At 44.7% G+C, this 16,070-nt stretch overlaps 2 non-coding genes across 2 annotated transcripts; both read right to left on the reverse strand.

Annotated features, from left to right (window-relative positions):
* Positions 1 to 13,020: 13,020 nt before the first annotated feature.
* On the reverse strand, positions 13,021 to 13,092 carry TRNAE-CUC (transfer RNA glutamic acid (anticodon CUC)). The gene has a single exon. It is a non-coding gene; the product is annotated as a tRNA-Glu (tRNA).
* Positions 13,093 to 14,727: 1,635 nt separating this feature from the next.
* TRNAY-GUA (transfer RNA tyrosine (anticodon GUA)) lies at positions 14,728 to 14,813 on the reverse strand. The gene is given in 2 exon segments: positions 14,728 to 14,763; positions 14,777 to 14,813. It is a non-coding gene; the product is annotated as a tRNA-Tyr (tRNA).
* Positions 14,814 to 16,070: the final 1,257 nt, after the last annotated feature.

Below are 16,070 nucleotides of genomic sequence, written 5' to 3' on the forward strand. Positions count from 1 at the left end.
GGGGGCTTGCTATCCGGGATATCCAGAACTATTACCTGGCGACCGGCCTCATTAATATAAATGGCTGGGTCATTGCACCCCGCTCCGAACCTGCATGCCGATTGGATTGTCAGGCCTGGGAGCCAATGAGCACCTACCAGCGTTGTACCAAGGAAGAGGGGGGAACCCGCTCCCTACACACACAAGTAGTGGTGCGAGCTTGGCATGTTGCCACCAAGGCACTGGGATGGAAGGACAGATTGACCAAGCAAACCGCATTGTGGCACAGTGGCGCGTTGACAGAGGTAGACCGCTTACAAGAATTCCGCAGATGGAGGCTCATAGGAATAAATACCCTTGGGGATACATGGCGCAAGAAGAGGATGATCAGAATATCAACTGATGGACAAGGAACAGTATAAGTACCTACAGTTGAGACAAGCCTTCAGGTGCCACATATTGGACGTGGAGTCACTGCCTGAGTACTCCCCCCTAGAAGAATGATTGTTATTAGACGCTATACCTGCCAGGGCGATATCCCACACATACAGGAAATTAATGAATAACCTCCCGGATCCTCTTGGACCACTTAGAGCTGTCTGGGAAATGGACTTGGGACTGATAGAGTGCGATGATTGGAAGAGGTCCAGAGCCCCAGAGAGATCGCCATGTGGGCGCGATTCCGACTAATGCAACTCAGAATTATACATGGAGCATATTTCCCCCGTACACTTCAACACAAGATCGGAAGGGCTGAGTCAGACCAATGTGTTAGGGGTTGCAGTGTAGGCAGCCCTTTCTTCCACATCATCTGGGGATGCCCCAGAATTCAACGCTACTCAGTCAGTGTTGCCGGGGGGATGTCGGAGGATCCGTGGATGCGCATTTAACCGGAGGCACACTGGCACCTACTCGGGATCACGGGGGGATACTGATGGCCCACGCACATACAGAAATGTCTAATGCTGGCTTCTGGGGTGGCAAAACATAATATTGCATAGCTGTGGGGGGCTGAGGATCCCCCGAAAATCTTCAACTGGATAGCGGATATGGACTGGTGCTGATTGGCAGAAAAAGTAATCTACAAGAGCAGGGGCTGCCCAAAGAAGTAGGAAAAATATGGAGCCCATGGGAGAAGTATAACACTTAACAATGGTTGAGGGATGGGGATCCAGATCTGGGAGTACTGTGGATGTAAACAATTGCAATGTAATACCCAGTCTGATATATCTGTCCTCTACCGCACATGCATATTGTTGCTCTCCTTGTAATGGAGTCCTTGTGATGCATAACTGTCTGACAACTTTTGTGTAATTGGATGGATTGTTTGTTCAAACAAAGAAAAGAAGATTAAAAAAATGCACAACAGAACAAAAGCAAACAGGCACCTTGGAGAAATACAGAGATAAAAGAGTTAAAACAACAAATTAGAAAGCTGTAACGTGCCTGCTCAAAACAAACATCAATCAAGACACACTTCACCTACAGAAAGTTAACAGATTATACAAGTCAGCTATCAAAAAGCTAAGAAAAGGTACTATTCAGACTGGACTCAAAATGCTAACTGTGCAAATAAAGAATTCTATAAAAGGATACATTGATGGCGGTATAGGGTCCGAAATAGGGTAGTGTATTGGAAAGAGTAGTAGAATGAGGTTTGAGATGAGTCCGAGAGTTGAGGTAGAGGATATGTTGAGAGCAGTATAGGGTGATAAATAGGGTAGTGCCTTGAATAAGCTGAATTAGAAGAAAAGTAATAAATATATACATACATATGTACATGGAAGGTATATATATGTATAAGGAAGGTAATATATGTACATTAAAATACATTTAATAAATGATGGTTTTCAAGTGTTGTACTTTAAATTAATGTATTTTTTTTGTAATTCAATTGTGAAGGAATTCTAGATAAATATGATAAAAGATTTACTTATTTATGCAGTCACTTATATACATGTTAAAACAGTTCTTAATGATAACATAGTAGTCTGTTATTGTTACATCGTCGATTTGTTTCTCATTTCGAAGGGGTCAGAGCAGCAGCGTCTGTGTTCATTCAAGAAATCAATGTTAACAACCTCAATTTGCAGTTCACAGCACAGGTTAGCCAGATGTCTGTAAACTTTTTGGATGTGGAGGTGTATGTCCAGAATTGTAGGCTTGAGACCAAATTGCACCGCAAAGTAACGGCAGGCAACACAGTGCTCCACACCACCAGTCACCATCCGGGCAATCTGATACGCAGCATACCCTATGGTGTGATGCTGCGTATCAGACGCATTTGTAGGGTGGACGAGGATTTTTTCTTAGCCCAGAGTGACAGCAAGAAAAGGTTTCTGGCTAGGGGTTATTCTGCTGAAATTATAGATAAGGCGATCATGAAAACCAGGTCCATTTCTAGGTCTACAGCCCCATGTCTCAGTGCTAGAACTGATGTAGAAGCCACTGTACCTACAACCTCTGCTGACCCCCCAAGACTAATAACAACATACAGCCACCAACATCGTGCTCTGCGCAAAATCTTTAATAAGAATTGGGCAGTAATTCGTAATGACCCCGTGATTGGTGAATCCTTGACAGAAGCTCCCAAAGTCATCTTCCGGAAAGCACGCGCTATGAGTGATATGCTCGTAAAAAGCAGTCCGGAGGTGGTAACCAAGAATACCTGGTTACAGACAACCAAAGGATTCATCAAATCTAGGAAAGAGTACAGCATCATACAGAACTCCCTTTTATGATGCTCCTCAAACTATATTCAAAAAGCTGACTTGTAAAACTGATTTTGCTATTTATCTGCTGGAGAGTACGTGTGGCCTGCAATATGTTGGTAGTACCAAGTTGCAGGTCCACAAACGTATGCTCCAGCACATGAGGGCAATCAGTAATTAGGATGCATCATATCCAGTAGCCAGGCATTTTAAGAATGTCCATGATAGTCGCCTGGAACACCTAAGTTATTTTGTGGTTGATATGGTTCCGCCACTTAGACGTGGTGGTGACCGAGAAGCCTTGTTGAGGATATTAGAAACCAGATACATCCTCGAGCTGGACACTAAAACGCCTAATGGGTTGAACTCAAGCAAAGATTTCTTCACATGCCTTTAAACCAGTCTCATATTAGTTTTGTCAACTTTTAGCACATGTTCCATAACATCAATGCATATGTCTGACCTCCTCGATGCAAGTAGAGGCATTTTCTATAATGTAATTTTAAACACTTTTTTTTATTTTTGGGCACCAGCACTTTTTCCAGGCAGAGGACATAGAATAGCCTACCAGGCATGTATTTGCTGCTCCATACAGCACAATGACAGGCAGTGATTGATCCAAGTAATTAGCAAACCAAACATTGAATCTGATTTTAGATATTTATGAGCCAATACATATTTATTAGGGTTTAGGTTCCTATTTATTTAATTTAACATGAATTGAATTTGATTTTTAATATTTATGGGGCATTAACTATTTATTAGGATTTTAGGCTCCTATACATGTAAAGGGTTTTAGGATTTATAGGATAATAGTAATAATTATTTAGATATTTATGAATTAATAAATATAGAATGTAGTTTCTAAAATTATGTAAAGGCCATCACTATCAATTCCTTTCTTTCCCTTTTTGGATACATACATATGATTTTATCCTGGCACCATTCTTTAGACAGCACATCTATATTCAATGGTAAATACAAGCAAATTGGACCCACTAGGGTGGTATCTGGGGCATTAAATGGATGTACGTAATGCACAACGCGATGGCCAAGGTGCACCATAGTGTGATATGTGTCCACAGAATTCTGCCATCTTTTTAAAATCCTGCACAGGGACCCACTAGGGCTTTACCCGTGTTGGTATAGGCACATTACATGGGCAGGGCAGGAATAATGAAACAGGTTTAAAGACAGCGATATTTTGCTTTTTATGTTAAAAATACATTGTTTTCGTATACATCAACAGTTTATTAATATTTTGTGTATTTGCACAATTGACTGCTGCTATTACCTGCCTATTTGTACTCCGTATCATTGTGGTGTAATTGCATATCGGTTGACCAAATTGGTGCAACACATGAGATTTTAGCTCTAAAAACAAGTGTTCACCGGGTTCAATTGTTGTTTGCGTAGCTGTACATCTTTTATGCTCATTGAATGCTTTGTTTACATGTGTATTTGTTTATTTGTTTGCAATTTTTTCTTAACCCCTTGTTGCGGCGGTAATTCCGCTGTGGCGCTGGGGGGGGAGAGGGCCGCGCAGCACCGCCATGCTCATGACGGAACCACTCTGTCACAAGCCACGGGCGTGCTGTGCTTGTGACAGAGTGGTTCCGTCACGGCCCCGCCAGCTCATTAGAACGGCCGCGCAGGCGCGTAATTCCTGCAGCGTGGGCGGGGCGGCCGCGCCGTGACAAAACCACGCCGTCACCAGCACAGCGCGTCCGTGGCTTGTGACGGAGTGGTTCCGTTACGAGCACGGAAGGGGTTAATGCATTTCAGCGTTTGGTACTACTGTGATATATGGAAAGAAGTGAAGAATATTTTTTCTATGTTTATCTGCCTAACTTTGCACGTGACATTCTGTTCAGGGACACCTTCACTTGTCTCTCTGAACAACTCACCTCATCGCTCGACCAATACCAGGCATTATATTTTTCCATAAACACGCACCCTACAGACAGTTTTTCTGGTGTTTTTTGTTACAGGCAACCGGGCCCTAGGGCATCCTTTAGTCAGGACTTGTGCAATAGTCTGGAGCCCTACCTAGAAAGAACAAATTTTACTCTTCTTGGGGATTTTAACTTTCATTTAGAGAACAACCTAAGTCAAGACACACAAACCCTTTTGGAATGTATGAACAGCTGTGGCTTCTCACAACTGGTCAAATCCCCCTCACATGTAGCGTGCCACACCCTAGACGGGATCTTTTCTAATGATTAACGCATCGTTGGAAAGAAAAGTCGAGGAGAACTATCCCCCACTTATAAAGGCCATTGAAACAGAACTCAAGAGAATAGATATGTTGCATCTTTCTTTGGTAGGAAGAGTGAACGCCCTAATAATGCTAATGTTTCCCAGAGTGCTGTATCTGTTTCGTGCCATTCCATTATTAATAGAGGAAAAAATAATGAAAAGGTTGGAATCCACCTTTATAAGATTTGTTTGGCAATACGGTAGGATTAGGCGCTCTACCAATCTTATGTCGCTTCCTAGGGAAAAGGGAGGGATGGCCCTCCCGAAGTTAAGACTATATCATTGGTCCTGCCTCTTGACTCAAATGTCCATTCTAGTTCAGTCTGATATAGACATAGGGATCGAGGCAGAAGAAGGATAGAGTCCGCCCCCGATTTTTAGGATGCTGTTGGGTTGCAAGGCACATGGTCTTCTGCTTTGCGAGATAGAATGACGATTCTATAAGAAAGCACGTTTAAAGACCTTGTATGCCTCTTGGCTGGCTTGGAAATCTATCCTGAAATGTTTCAATGTCCCAAAACTGAACCCTTATCTACATTTGTGTAACCCCAATATTTTTCCGCAATTAAAAACCAATAGAAACTTTCAGACCTGGAAGGGAATGGGATCAATACCTTGGGAGACATCTTGGGGGATGATAAGATATTGGGGTTCGAGATATTGCAGGATAAATTTGGCATCCCAGGGAACCACTGGCTCTTATGTGGCCAAATAGCACGCACTATGGGGGCAATAAGACCCTGGGTGCCGGCTAAGGTCGATTTTCCCTTGTGTGAGATATTAGTAAGAGGCTGTAAAAAGATCAAGATTGTCTATAATTGCTTAGTTGAGAGAATTCAGGATGACATTGAGAAGATGGAATCTAACTGGGCTTCAAAATTGGGGGATCCAGACGTGGACCTGGACCTGGCCCTCTTATTGAATAAACAGGTATTTAGAGATTCCAATCTTCAGAACTATATTTAACTTGTACCATACACCTGCAAAGCTATTTGATTGGGGATTAAGGGAAAATTATAGTTGCCCCAGATGCAACGAAGGTCAAGCAGATATAGTACATATGTTCTCTCATTGCATTTGGCTGGATTCTATCAAGAGCGAGATAATGAAATTCTGGGAGGGGCTGCTAGGTCATGTTATTGATCTATCCCCTACATTGATGTTGCTCGGCACCAATCCAAGGTTGAACCTGGGGAAGGACGAATAGGCTTTAGTTTTTATATCAGTAGCAGTACTCCGGATCCTGATTTCCGCAGGTTGGAAGGATGCGGTTGCCCTGTCCTTCCAGATGTGGCTCTTCAGATTAGTGGGGATTCATAATAATGAGTCATGTCTTTATGAATTGAAAGGAATCAGGAAACGTGAGATGGGTGAACGCCTCTGAGCCCCGGTTACAAACTGGAGTATGAGGTGGATTGAAGTTAATTTGGGCACTTTTTGCCACCCAGCTGCTGCCGCAAGATCGGATGGCTTTTTTTCTACTGTAATGTTTTTATCACTAACTTTTTATTCCCCCCTGATTAGGTTTTATTGCAGATCTTGTGTAATTTATTAACCTTATGGTCTGAGCTATGATCTTTGCTGTAATATTGTATGAATCTTTTTTATGTTCTTTTATTGTACCACAATCCCAATAAAAATATATTAAAAAAAAAAAAAAGAAGTTCTGCAAGATGGAAGGAGAGAAGACTGGATAACACCTACAGGAAAGAAAGGAGATTGGGAGTTAGGTTCAGGGAAGTGTGGATGAGAAGAAGAGAAAAATGTGAAAGGAAACGATGCGAAATGAGGAGCAACTAGAGAAAAAGCCATGGAAATAAAACAGAGAGAGGCAAGGGGAGGGAAAGGAGATGAGGGAAATAAAATTAAAGGGTGGAATACAGGAAAGATAAAGGAATTTAAAAGACAAGGTAATACATGACAGAAAGAGACTAAGAGGAAGAAAGAGTGATGAGGTGAGGTAAGAAGAGAAAATGGAAGAGAAAGCAAAGGAGAACAGAAGTACGGGTGGGGGTGAGAGGCGAGGTGAGAGGAACGCAGAGAAGGGAAACAAGAAGAGAGAATAAAATGCGAGAAAGGAGTTAAATAAAAAATATGACAAGGGAGTGGAGAGAAATGAAGAAGACGGAGGGTGAATGAGAGGGGCGCTGAGAAGAAAGGATGAGACGTGAAGACGAACAAGAACGAGAGGTGGTGTTTAGTGAAGGAGATAGCTCGAGCAAACTTTCCCGGGGAGCGGCAGCGGCTGGTTTTATCACAAGGAGGATTAACAAGCTCTCTGCATTGCTGTGGCGGGGGTGCGGGGAGCACATTCCTTTGAAGTCCGATGCGGGGGCGGGGAGCGGCAGCTTTGAAGTCTCTGAGGCACAGATCAATGGTAGTTTGTGACGTGGCTGGTTTGTGCACGCGCACGGAGCACATGCACATGACAGAACTGACAACACGGGGGAGGTGTGGCAGTCATCTTTAGAAACTCCCTTCAACTTAAGGCGCCTCCTATCAGCTCCTCCCACACCTTTGAATGCCTTCTCTTGAGCTTCAATTGCACCACCGCTCACCCCTCAGATTCCATGTAATTTACTGCCCGCCTCGTAGTGGCCCTTCGTTTATGGAGGAACTCACTGACTTCATCAGCGACCAATACTCGCAAAGTGACAATCAGACATTCATGGGTGACTTCAATCTCCACTGGGGCTTACCGCAAGACTCTTCTGCGAACTCGCTGGCCACCTTCCTCTCTGCAAACGATCTTATCCAACACTGCACAGAATCAACACAGTCTAAGGGCTCAATCCTGGACCTTGTTATTTCTAAAGCAGGCATGCTTTCTATCACTACCCCTATTCATGTAGACTGGTCTGACCACCTCCTCATCCCATTCTCTCTTCAACAATCACACTCTATAACTCTTGGCCAACCTAAGAGGGCTATCTCCTGGTTCTGTGATGCTAAAAATATTGATGTTGGCCCCCTCTGTGAATCAGCTTTGTTATCACTTCCAAGGCTAGACCCGAACCTAGATGTTGACGAACTCACCTCCCAATGCCTCACAGTCCTTGCAGCCGAAATCAATAACGTCGCTCCACTCAAAAGCAAAAGGATAAGGCCCACTCCCTCAGCACCTTGGTTCAACAAATTCCTCTATGAAGAAAGGAAGCAGCTAAGATTCCTGGAGAAACAATAGAGGCAAGTGTCCTCCACCAATAATTTGGTCACGCTTCGCTCAGCAAGATCCAAGTACCACGAGCACATCTTCCTTGGGAAAGCGGCGCACTTCAAAACCCTCCTTGACTCAGCCAAAAATAGACCCAAAAAACTAATCGATCTCATCAAGATTCCTAACTTCTCTCCCCCAACCTCCAAGTTGGAGGATTCTACAAGGAGAGCAGAGAATTTCGCTATATTCTTCGATGAAAAAGTGAAATCACTTGTGGATCAGGTCGCTCATCCTGCCCCTCCAGAGGAGCGCAAATCCTCAGCCATTTGGCAGAACTTTGACCCCATATCTGAAGATGCCCTTCTCAAGTGCATCCGTGAAACAAAGCCCTCCAACCATTCTCTGGACCCCATCCCCAGTGCCATTGCCATTGACTTCTATACCCATTCCCTTTCCTATTGGACCACTCTGGTCAACCTCTCCCTCTGTCAAGGCTCCCTTCCTCTCTCCTTCAAAACTGGGCAGGTCACCCCTCTGCTTAAAAAACCCACTGCTGATGCGACGGACCTCACAACTTCCGCCCCATCACTAACCTACCCTTTCTTGCGAAGATCACAGAAAGATGTGTAGCGAAACAACTCTCTTGTCATATCAAGGACAATGATCTTCTTGACAATTGTCAGTCCGGCTTCATCCAAAACTGCAGCACTGAAACAGCCCTACTGCAAGTGGTTGATGACGCACTGAGGATACTCGATTCGAAGGGATCCTGTCTTCTAATTCTCCTTGACCTTTCTGCAGCCTTTGACACTGTCAATCACAACACCCTCCTCAACACTCTTCAACAGAGAATGGGCATGGAGGGCACTGTGCTTAAATGGTTTGCTTCCTTCCTCCCTGATAGATCCCAAATGATCAAAATAGCGAACAGTCTTTCATCTCCTGTGGCGGTAAGTCAAGGTGTTCCTCAAGGCTCTATACTTGCACCCACATTGTTCAATCTCTATTGAGAACCACTGGGAAATCTCCTAAGCAAATCCGGGATCCACTATCATCTGTATGCAGACGACACTCAAATCTACCTCAAGGTTGCCTCCACTCACGATCTCTCCATCCTAAGCTCTACTTCCGACCACATTCAAAACTGGATGTCAACTCATCAACTGATTCTGAATCCCTCCAAAACTGAATTCCTCCTCTTCTCCTCCTCACTCTCTCCTCCCCCGGTTCAATCATGGATGGATCAGATGAATCTACTTAACAATAAACCCATCATTGTCGACAGCTCAAAATCCCTTGGTGTCATACTCGACAAAAAACTCAATCTAATATCCCACATCAATTCCATTGCAAAGTCTGCTCAATACCAACTGCGCCTTCTTTGGGGAATCCATCGCTTCTTTCCGGAACAGGACCTTATAACCCTGGTGCACTCGCTGGTTCTCTCCAGACTGGACTACTGCAATTCTCTTCTTACTGGCCTCCCCAAATCCCACTTGTCCTCCCTTAAATCTGTTCTCCATTCAGCAGCTCGTTTCATTTATGGGGCCAAAAGAAGCGACCACATCACACCGATGTTATCCACCCTCCGCTGGCTTTCCACCGAGGCTAGAGTTATCTACAAGACTGCCTGTATCACCCACAAAGCCTTGCACTCCTCCTCTCCTCGCTACCTGGTGAATAAACTGAAACTCTCTGGAGGCTCTAGACCAGTGGATCCCAAACTTTTGACTCCTGAGGACCCCCATTGAGTCACCACTGGAAGCCGGGGACCTCTAAGCAATTTGTATGATTTACATTTCAAACATTAAAACAGTTATTTGAAAACAATAAACACACATGTGCACACAAAACAAATACTATAATTACTAAGGATTTTAGTATTTTATATTGAAAGAATTTGCAAAAAACAGGAAGGTTAGTGCTGCATCTCCATAACTAACTTTTAAATGGTTGGTTTTATTTCTCAGTACGAGGCCCCTGCCAGGGACAGTCTGGAAACCCAAAGCAGCCCTGGCAAACGTTTTCAGATTAGTCCCCATACAATGCACACCAAGTGCAGTGAGGGAGCATGACCACTACAAAGGGGGCTTTGGGAGGCTCTCCCCCCAAGAAAGTGTAGGAAACAATGGTGCATTCTACAACAAATGTATCATTATATATTGAATTGTATCAGCTTTTAAAGAATAGTTAATGATGACCTTACTATGCACCAGGAAACGACAATCTTTGTTGTGGTTCTTCAATGATTCCCTTATTAGCACCCTCCAACAGTGACTCTCATCTCTCCATAGCACCTCTGTCACATGTATTTCAATTGTTTTATAGCATCTCTCATACCATTGAAGGATGTCAGAGCACCTTACATCACACACATATAGGGGCAGATTCGCAAGCCCCTTGCGCCACGGGTGCGTCACAAAAAGTGACGCACCAGTGGCGCATTTTAGTGGTCCATATTTCCAAGGCAGGAAAAGCCACCCTGTGTGACATTTCCTTGTAAATATGGCCCATTTGCACACAGCACTTTGCTTCAAAGGGACATTCCATGGGTGTTGCTGTGGGTGTTCCCACACAACACCCATGAAACCAGACACATTTCCAAATGTACTATAATTCGTAAATCTGGAAAGGTGTCTGAATGCTATGCCTCCCCAGGGGAGGTGTACGGAGGCGCAACGTGGAAACATTTATTAATTTCTTCTTGTTTTTTCCTCTTTCTATGCGTGTTGCATTCTGCAGCACGCATAGAAAGAGGATATCACCTCTGGTGATTGTTTATGTGCAGGAAAGTGTCCCTTCCTGCACATAAACCATCAGTAAAACAATGACGTTTTGCAAGTTTTATGTGTGCTAATGCAGCACACTTAGAAGTTGAAAAACGTCATTGCGGATTGTTTATGTGCAGGAAGTGAACCCTTCCTGCATATAAACAATCTCCCCACGATGCAGGCATCCTTGCACCATGGTGCAAATGTGCCTGTGCAGGCTCATCGGGAGCAGTTTGTGTGCCAGCGCAGGGGGAAGTACAGAGATGCGTCATATTGTTGTAAATATGCCGCATCCCTGTGCTTTGAAAGTGACTCAGGGCGGCGCAGCCAAATGGCTTGCAGCACACACTGAGTCACTTTCCTTGTAAATCTGCCCCCTAGAGACAATGATTCATTTGTGTAAGTCAGTGTATATAAAATGTTACATAAGGCAAATACGACTACAAGGTGTAGGATTCACATGTCATTCATAATGGTAGGCATTTTTAAAGACTGCTTGGTCTAGAGAAGCACAAAGTTAGGATTCAGAACATAACACAGTGGTTAGCATTGACTTTAACAATAAAAATGCATTTCCTCCCAAATAAACCTTTTTAGCAGCATCGGATAATGAAAGACTTGGAAAAAAACATATGTTTCTAAATTGTACCATGCAGTTTGCAAGCAGCTCTTTGATGACAGTTTAAAGGTCACTATGCTAGAATATGATTATCACTTATGAACTGCACAGTAACGAAAGCATCTCTGTGACAAAAGCAGTAACCCAGTAACCATGCACATAAAAAACTGTTTTTTAAAATGCATGGTACATGTTCTTTGCAGTAGGCATATTAACCCTCTGTGCTACATTAGATAAGTTAAAGCTGCCACTTGACAACACTCCCACCTCTCTCCAGCAGGTACATTAATCACTGACGTTATCTTGACACTGCTAAATCTACAAAGAACTTTGTGCTTTTAAAATTACTGCCTGAGGACCCCATGGGAATGTGTCACGGACCCCTGGGGATCCGCGGACCACAGTTTGGGAAACACTGCTCTAGACCATCACTTAATGCAGAAAATCTACTGCTTGAACCCCCCACTTTCAAGAAGGAAAGATCGATGGCCCAATCCTTTTCAGGCAACGCAGTGAGAATCTGGAACTTCCTTCGCCTCAGCTCCGGACCACCGCCTCCTCCCAGGCCTTCAAAACGGACCTCAAAGTTCTCCTCCTCCATAGACATCTCAAAAAGTAATTCGCGTTGTCTCTATTATCTGAAGGAAGACCTCCCATTACTGAAAATTCTATTCTCCATGACTATGGAAGTGCCTTCCCAGTGTGTTCTTGTGGTCGGAGTGTTTTCCATTTATTGCAGTATTATCCTTCTACCTGTGTTTGGTACTCTTTTGTAACATTGCAAACGCAACTTGTCTCTTGTGACACACTGTTTGCTACCTCGCACATTTTGTTTGCCTTTTTATACTTGCACAAGTGCCACCATTGCCTACGTAACGTTTGTTCTTGTGCCTGAGTGTCTAGCATATATTGCAGTATTATACCTCTAATTGTACTTTGTTTTCTCTTGTAACCTGCACACTTGTCACTTTTTCCTCCTGTGCACTATTTGCTACCTCATGTATTTTATTTGCTCACAATTGTCACTTCTACCTCATGTAACTCAACGTCTGCTTTTGTAATCTATTCAAGTGTAATGTTCTCCTCATGTATCAGTTCTGTTCCTATTGTGAAGCGCTCTGACGCCTTCGGGTAAAGTCAGTGCTATATAAATACGCATAAATAAATGAAATGCACTGTCCATAATCCGCATTGAAAAGCCCCTTGGTAAGCTTTCCTGGAGCAGCTCTCTACATCTCTCGCAAAGCGATTCCTTACGCATTACGCTAGGCGAGACCTAAAAATGGTAGGACATCAGTCGTGAAGAATAAGCTTCGTGAACAAGCTGTCACTTTTCTATCAGTGTTTTGTCTCTGTACCCGATAAGTCGTCATTATTTGAGTCAAGTTACATAAAGAAGAAACACATGTAATGAAATACTTGTGATTTTTTTAAAAAAAATCGAGAAATTTGATATGATCAAAATAAAAAATAAAATGAATCCTTCTACAGAACCATACACTAAAAGTAAGAAAAAATGTCACCTTCCCTGACCGGGAATCGAACCCGGGCCGCGGCGGTGAGAGCGCCGAATCCTAACCACTAGACCACCAGGGAACGCTACATACGTTTATCTGAGCATGTTCCAAGTCCCAGTGTGAGGCTGTATGTTGTTATGGGTCATGTGATTCAATTATTGGAGGTAACAACAACACCACATCAGGTTAACAGTCTCAAGCTAGTATTTAATAAACTTAAGAAATCATCAACAGACACAGAAAACACACTACTTTGAGGCAGACCATGAAGAAAGGAATTTAAATAGACAGTGTGTTTTTTAAGAGTTTCAAAGTGCCGAAAAAATAGAAGACCCTCGTAACACACTACAACTGGAGAGGAAAAACAGCAAGAACAAGTTAAGCATAAAGGAAAAAAATACTTACCATTCTCGTGGGCCAGCACATCTCGGGGACCACTGTTGGAGGGCTGCAGATCATCTCAGGGACCCCTACAGCTCGTCCCAGGCCTCGACAAAGGTCTCAAGTTTCCCAGATCCGAGCACCAGCACTTCACCCAGCCCGTGTTTTTTTTTTTTTGCTTTGGATCCTGAGTCCCCTCGCCCTTAGTTTAGATAGTTAGAAACGGGACTACAAGTCCCAGAATACACTGCAACAATCGGATCTGATTTTGGCAGTAATGCCTGGACTATGAGAATATAAAATCTCTGATAAGGAGGGCGGGGCGGGTACTTCCGGGTTAGTGGTACTTTTGCTTTCACAATGTGCCTGTAAGTTGTAAACCATTACGTTTATAAAGATAAATACATTTCTCCTTCATATTAACCTTCAGTCAGAGCCCGCACCATCGATTTATTAATTTAGTGTGAAAAAACACTAGTTTAAATATATTGTATTTATTACATAGTACTTTGTTTTTTATGTAACTAATAACTCTCCATTACACGTTTTGTGTTTTTCAAGAACGTACACAGAAGCTTAAAATGATATCCTTCCCAAAACGTGTCTCTTAAAACTTTCCCGAGATCGATCTTAAAAGGTTTGTGATTGCATTAGAAAATCTTTTACAATAGATGAGATGTGATCATTAATGAAAAGTGTAATATCCATTAGCGTCAGTGTCACATTATAGATTACATTTAAAATAGATGTTCAATCCTTCTGCTTTCAAAATATATGTGGAGTATAAAAAAATGTATATCCTCCCCGTCTCCCGCGTGACAGGCGGGGATACTGACCACTATACTAACGAGGAACAGTTCCACTGTTTTCTGCTTGTCGTGTCCTTCAAGGAGCCCTGTCCTGCCTGTCATTGATGTCTCTCATTTCTCAGCTCCTTGACACCAACACAGGGGGCCACGGGCTCAACAAACACACACACTCTCTCCCACCATACACACACAAACACACTCCTTCCTCACACCTCACAACAACCCTCTCGCCTCCCAGCAGACGCTCTCAGCAGCAGCCCCTGATGCCAGAGTCACCACAACCAGCTCCCAGGGCTGCTTCAGACGGGCCCCTGAGTGGCTCTCCAGTCCAGGGGCCCCTCCACCTGATGATGGGGAGTGCAGCGGGGGCTGCACACAGGGAAGGGGGGGAGAGATCCCCCCCCCCCTCGCTGGAGGCTGTAAAGGTGAAGAGGGGAGGCAGGAAAAGCCCCGGCGTGTGAGGGACCGAGAAAGAGGCGCTTTCTAATGTGAAGCAGAGGGAAAAAAAGAAGAGTTTGCAAAAATCCTTCGAGCCGGATTTGAACCAGCGACCTAAGGATGACAGTCACTCCACTACAGTCCTCCGCTCTACCAACTGAGCTATCGAAAGCTCTGTTGGATGGGGATGAGAAAGTATTATATAGACTTAGGAAAGGTGCCCACACCCCGGGGAATAGACTCTAAAGTGACCCTTATTCGGAGTAGGATTGCGAGAAAGGTGTGTCAATAAAGAAAATAAATAAGGAATGAAAGAGGATTCAGAAAGAAGTGCGGGGGCGTTTCATTTTACCAAAGTTTTCGCGGGTTTCAAGTTTGACCGTACAGTATTCATATGTTATAACATGTTTCAAAGAAAAAGCATCTGCCGAAACCTGGGACCTTTCGATCTTCAGTCTATTTCGGCGGCCCCTGCCCCATCCTGTGACCGCTCTGCGTACATACAGGGGAGGTATTCTGCATTATTGGGGAGTTTAGGGGTCTTATTCCCAAGCGTCCAGGTCTCTCATCGCCTCCACACTGACAGAAGCCTCGCTGGCGGGCGCTGCTCTCCCCCACCACTGAAGACCAGACACGGAGCTGACATTTTAAGCAGTGATGTCATCCATTCTGTGACTTTTCCCAAAGCTCAACCAATCCGAGCAGGTAAAACTTCACCCACCATAATCCTGGCCCCTACCCTCCCTGGAGCCCCTTGGAGAGACCCCAATCAATTGGCCCCTCCACACTGACCCCCTCCCTGGTACCCCTGAAGAGAGCCATCACTCAGCCCCTCCCTGGTGCCTCTCAGTGAGACCTCACTCAGCCCCTCCCTGGTGCCTCTCACTGAGACCTCACTCAGCCCCTCCCTGGTGCCCCTCACAGAGACCTCAATCCGCCCCTCCCTGGTCCTCCTCCCAGAGACCTCACTCAGGCTCTCCCTGGTGCCCCTCACAGAGACCTCAATCAGCCCCTCCCTGGTGCCTCTCACAGAGACCTCACTCATGCCCTCCCTGGTGCCCCTCACAGAGACCTCAATCAGCCCCTCCCTGGTGCCCCTCCCAGAGACCTCACTCAGCCCCTCCCTGGTGCCCCTCAGAGAGACCTCACTCAGCCCCTCCCTGGTGCCCCTCACATAAACCTCAATCTGCCCCTCTCTGGTGCCCCTCAAATAGACCTCACTCAGACCCTCCCTGGTGCCTCTCACTGAGACCTCACTCAGCCCCTCCCTGGTGCCTCTCACTGAGACCTCACTCAGCCCCTCCCTGTTGCCTCTCACTGAGACCTCAATCAGCCCCTCCCTGGTGCCCCTCACAGAGACCTCAATCAGCCCCTCCCTGGTGCCTCTCACTGAGACCTCACTCTGCCCCTCCCTTGTGCCTCTCACTGA

This window comes from Lissotriton vulgaris, chromosome 1_1 (assembly GCF_964263255.1).
Source record: "Lissotriton vulgaris chromosome 1_1, aLisVul1.2, whole genome shotgun sequence".
NCBI lineage: Eukaryota > Metazoa > Chordata > Amphibia > Caudata > Salamandridae > Lissotriton > Lissotriton vulgaris.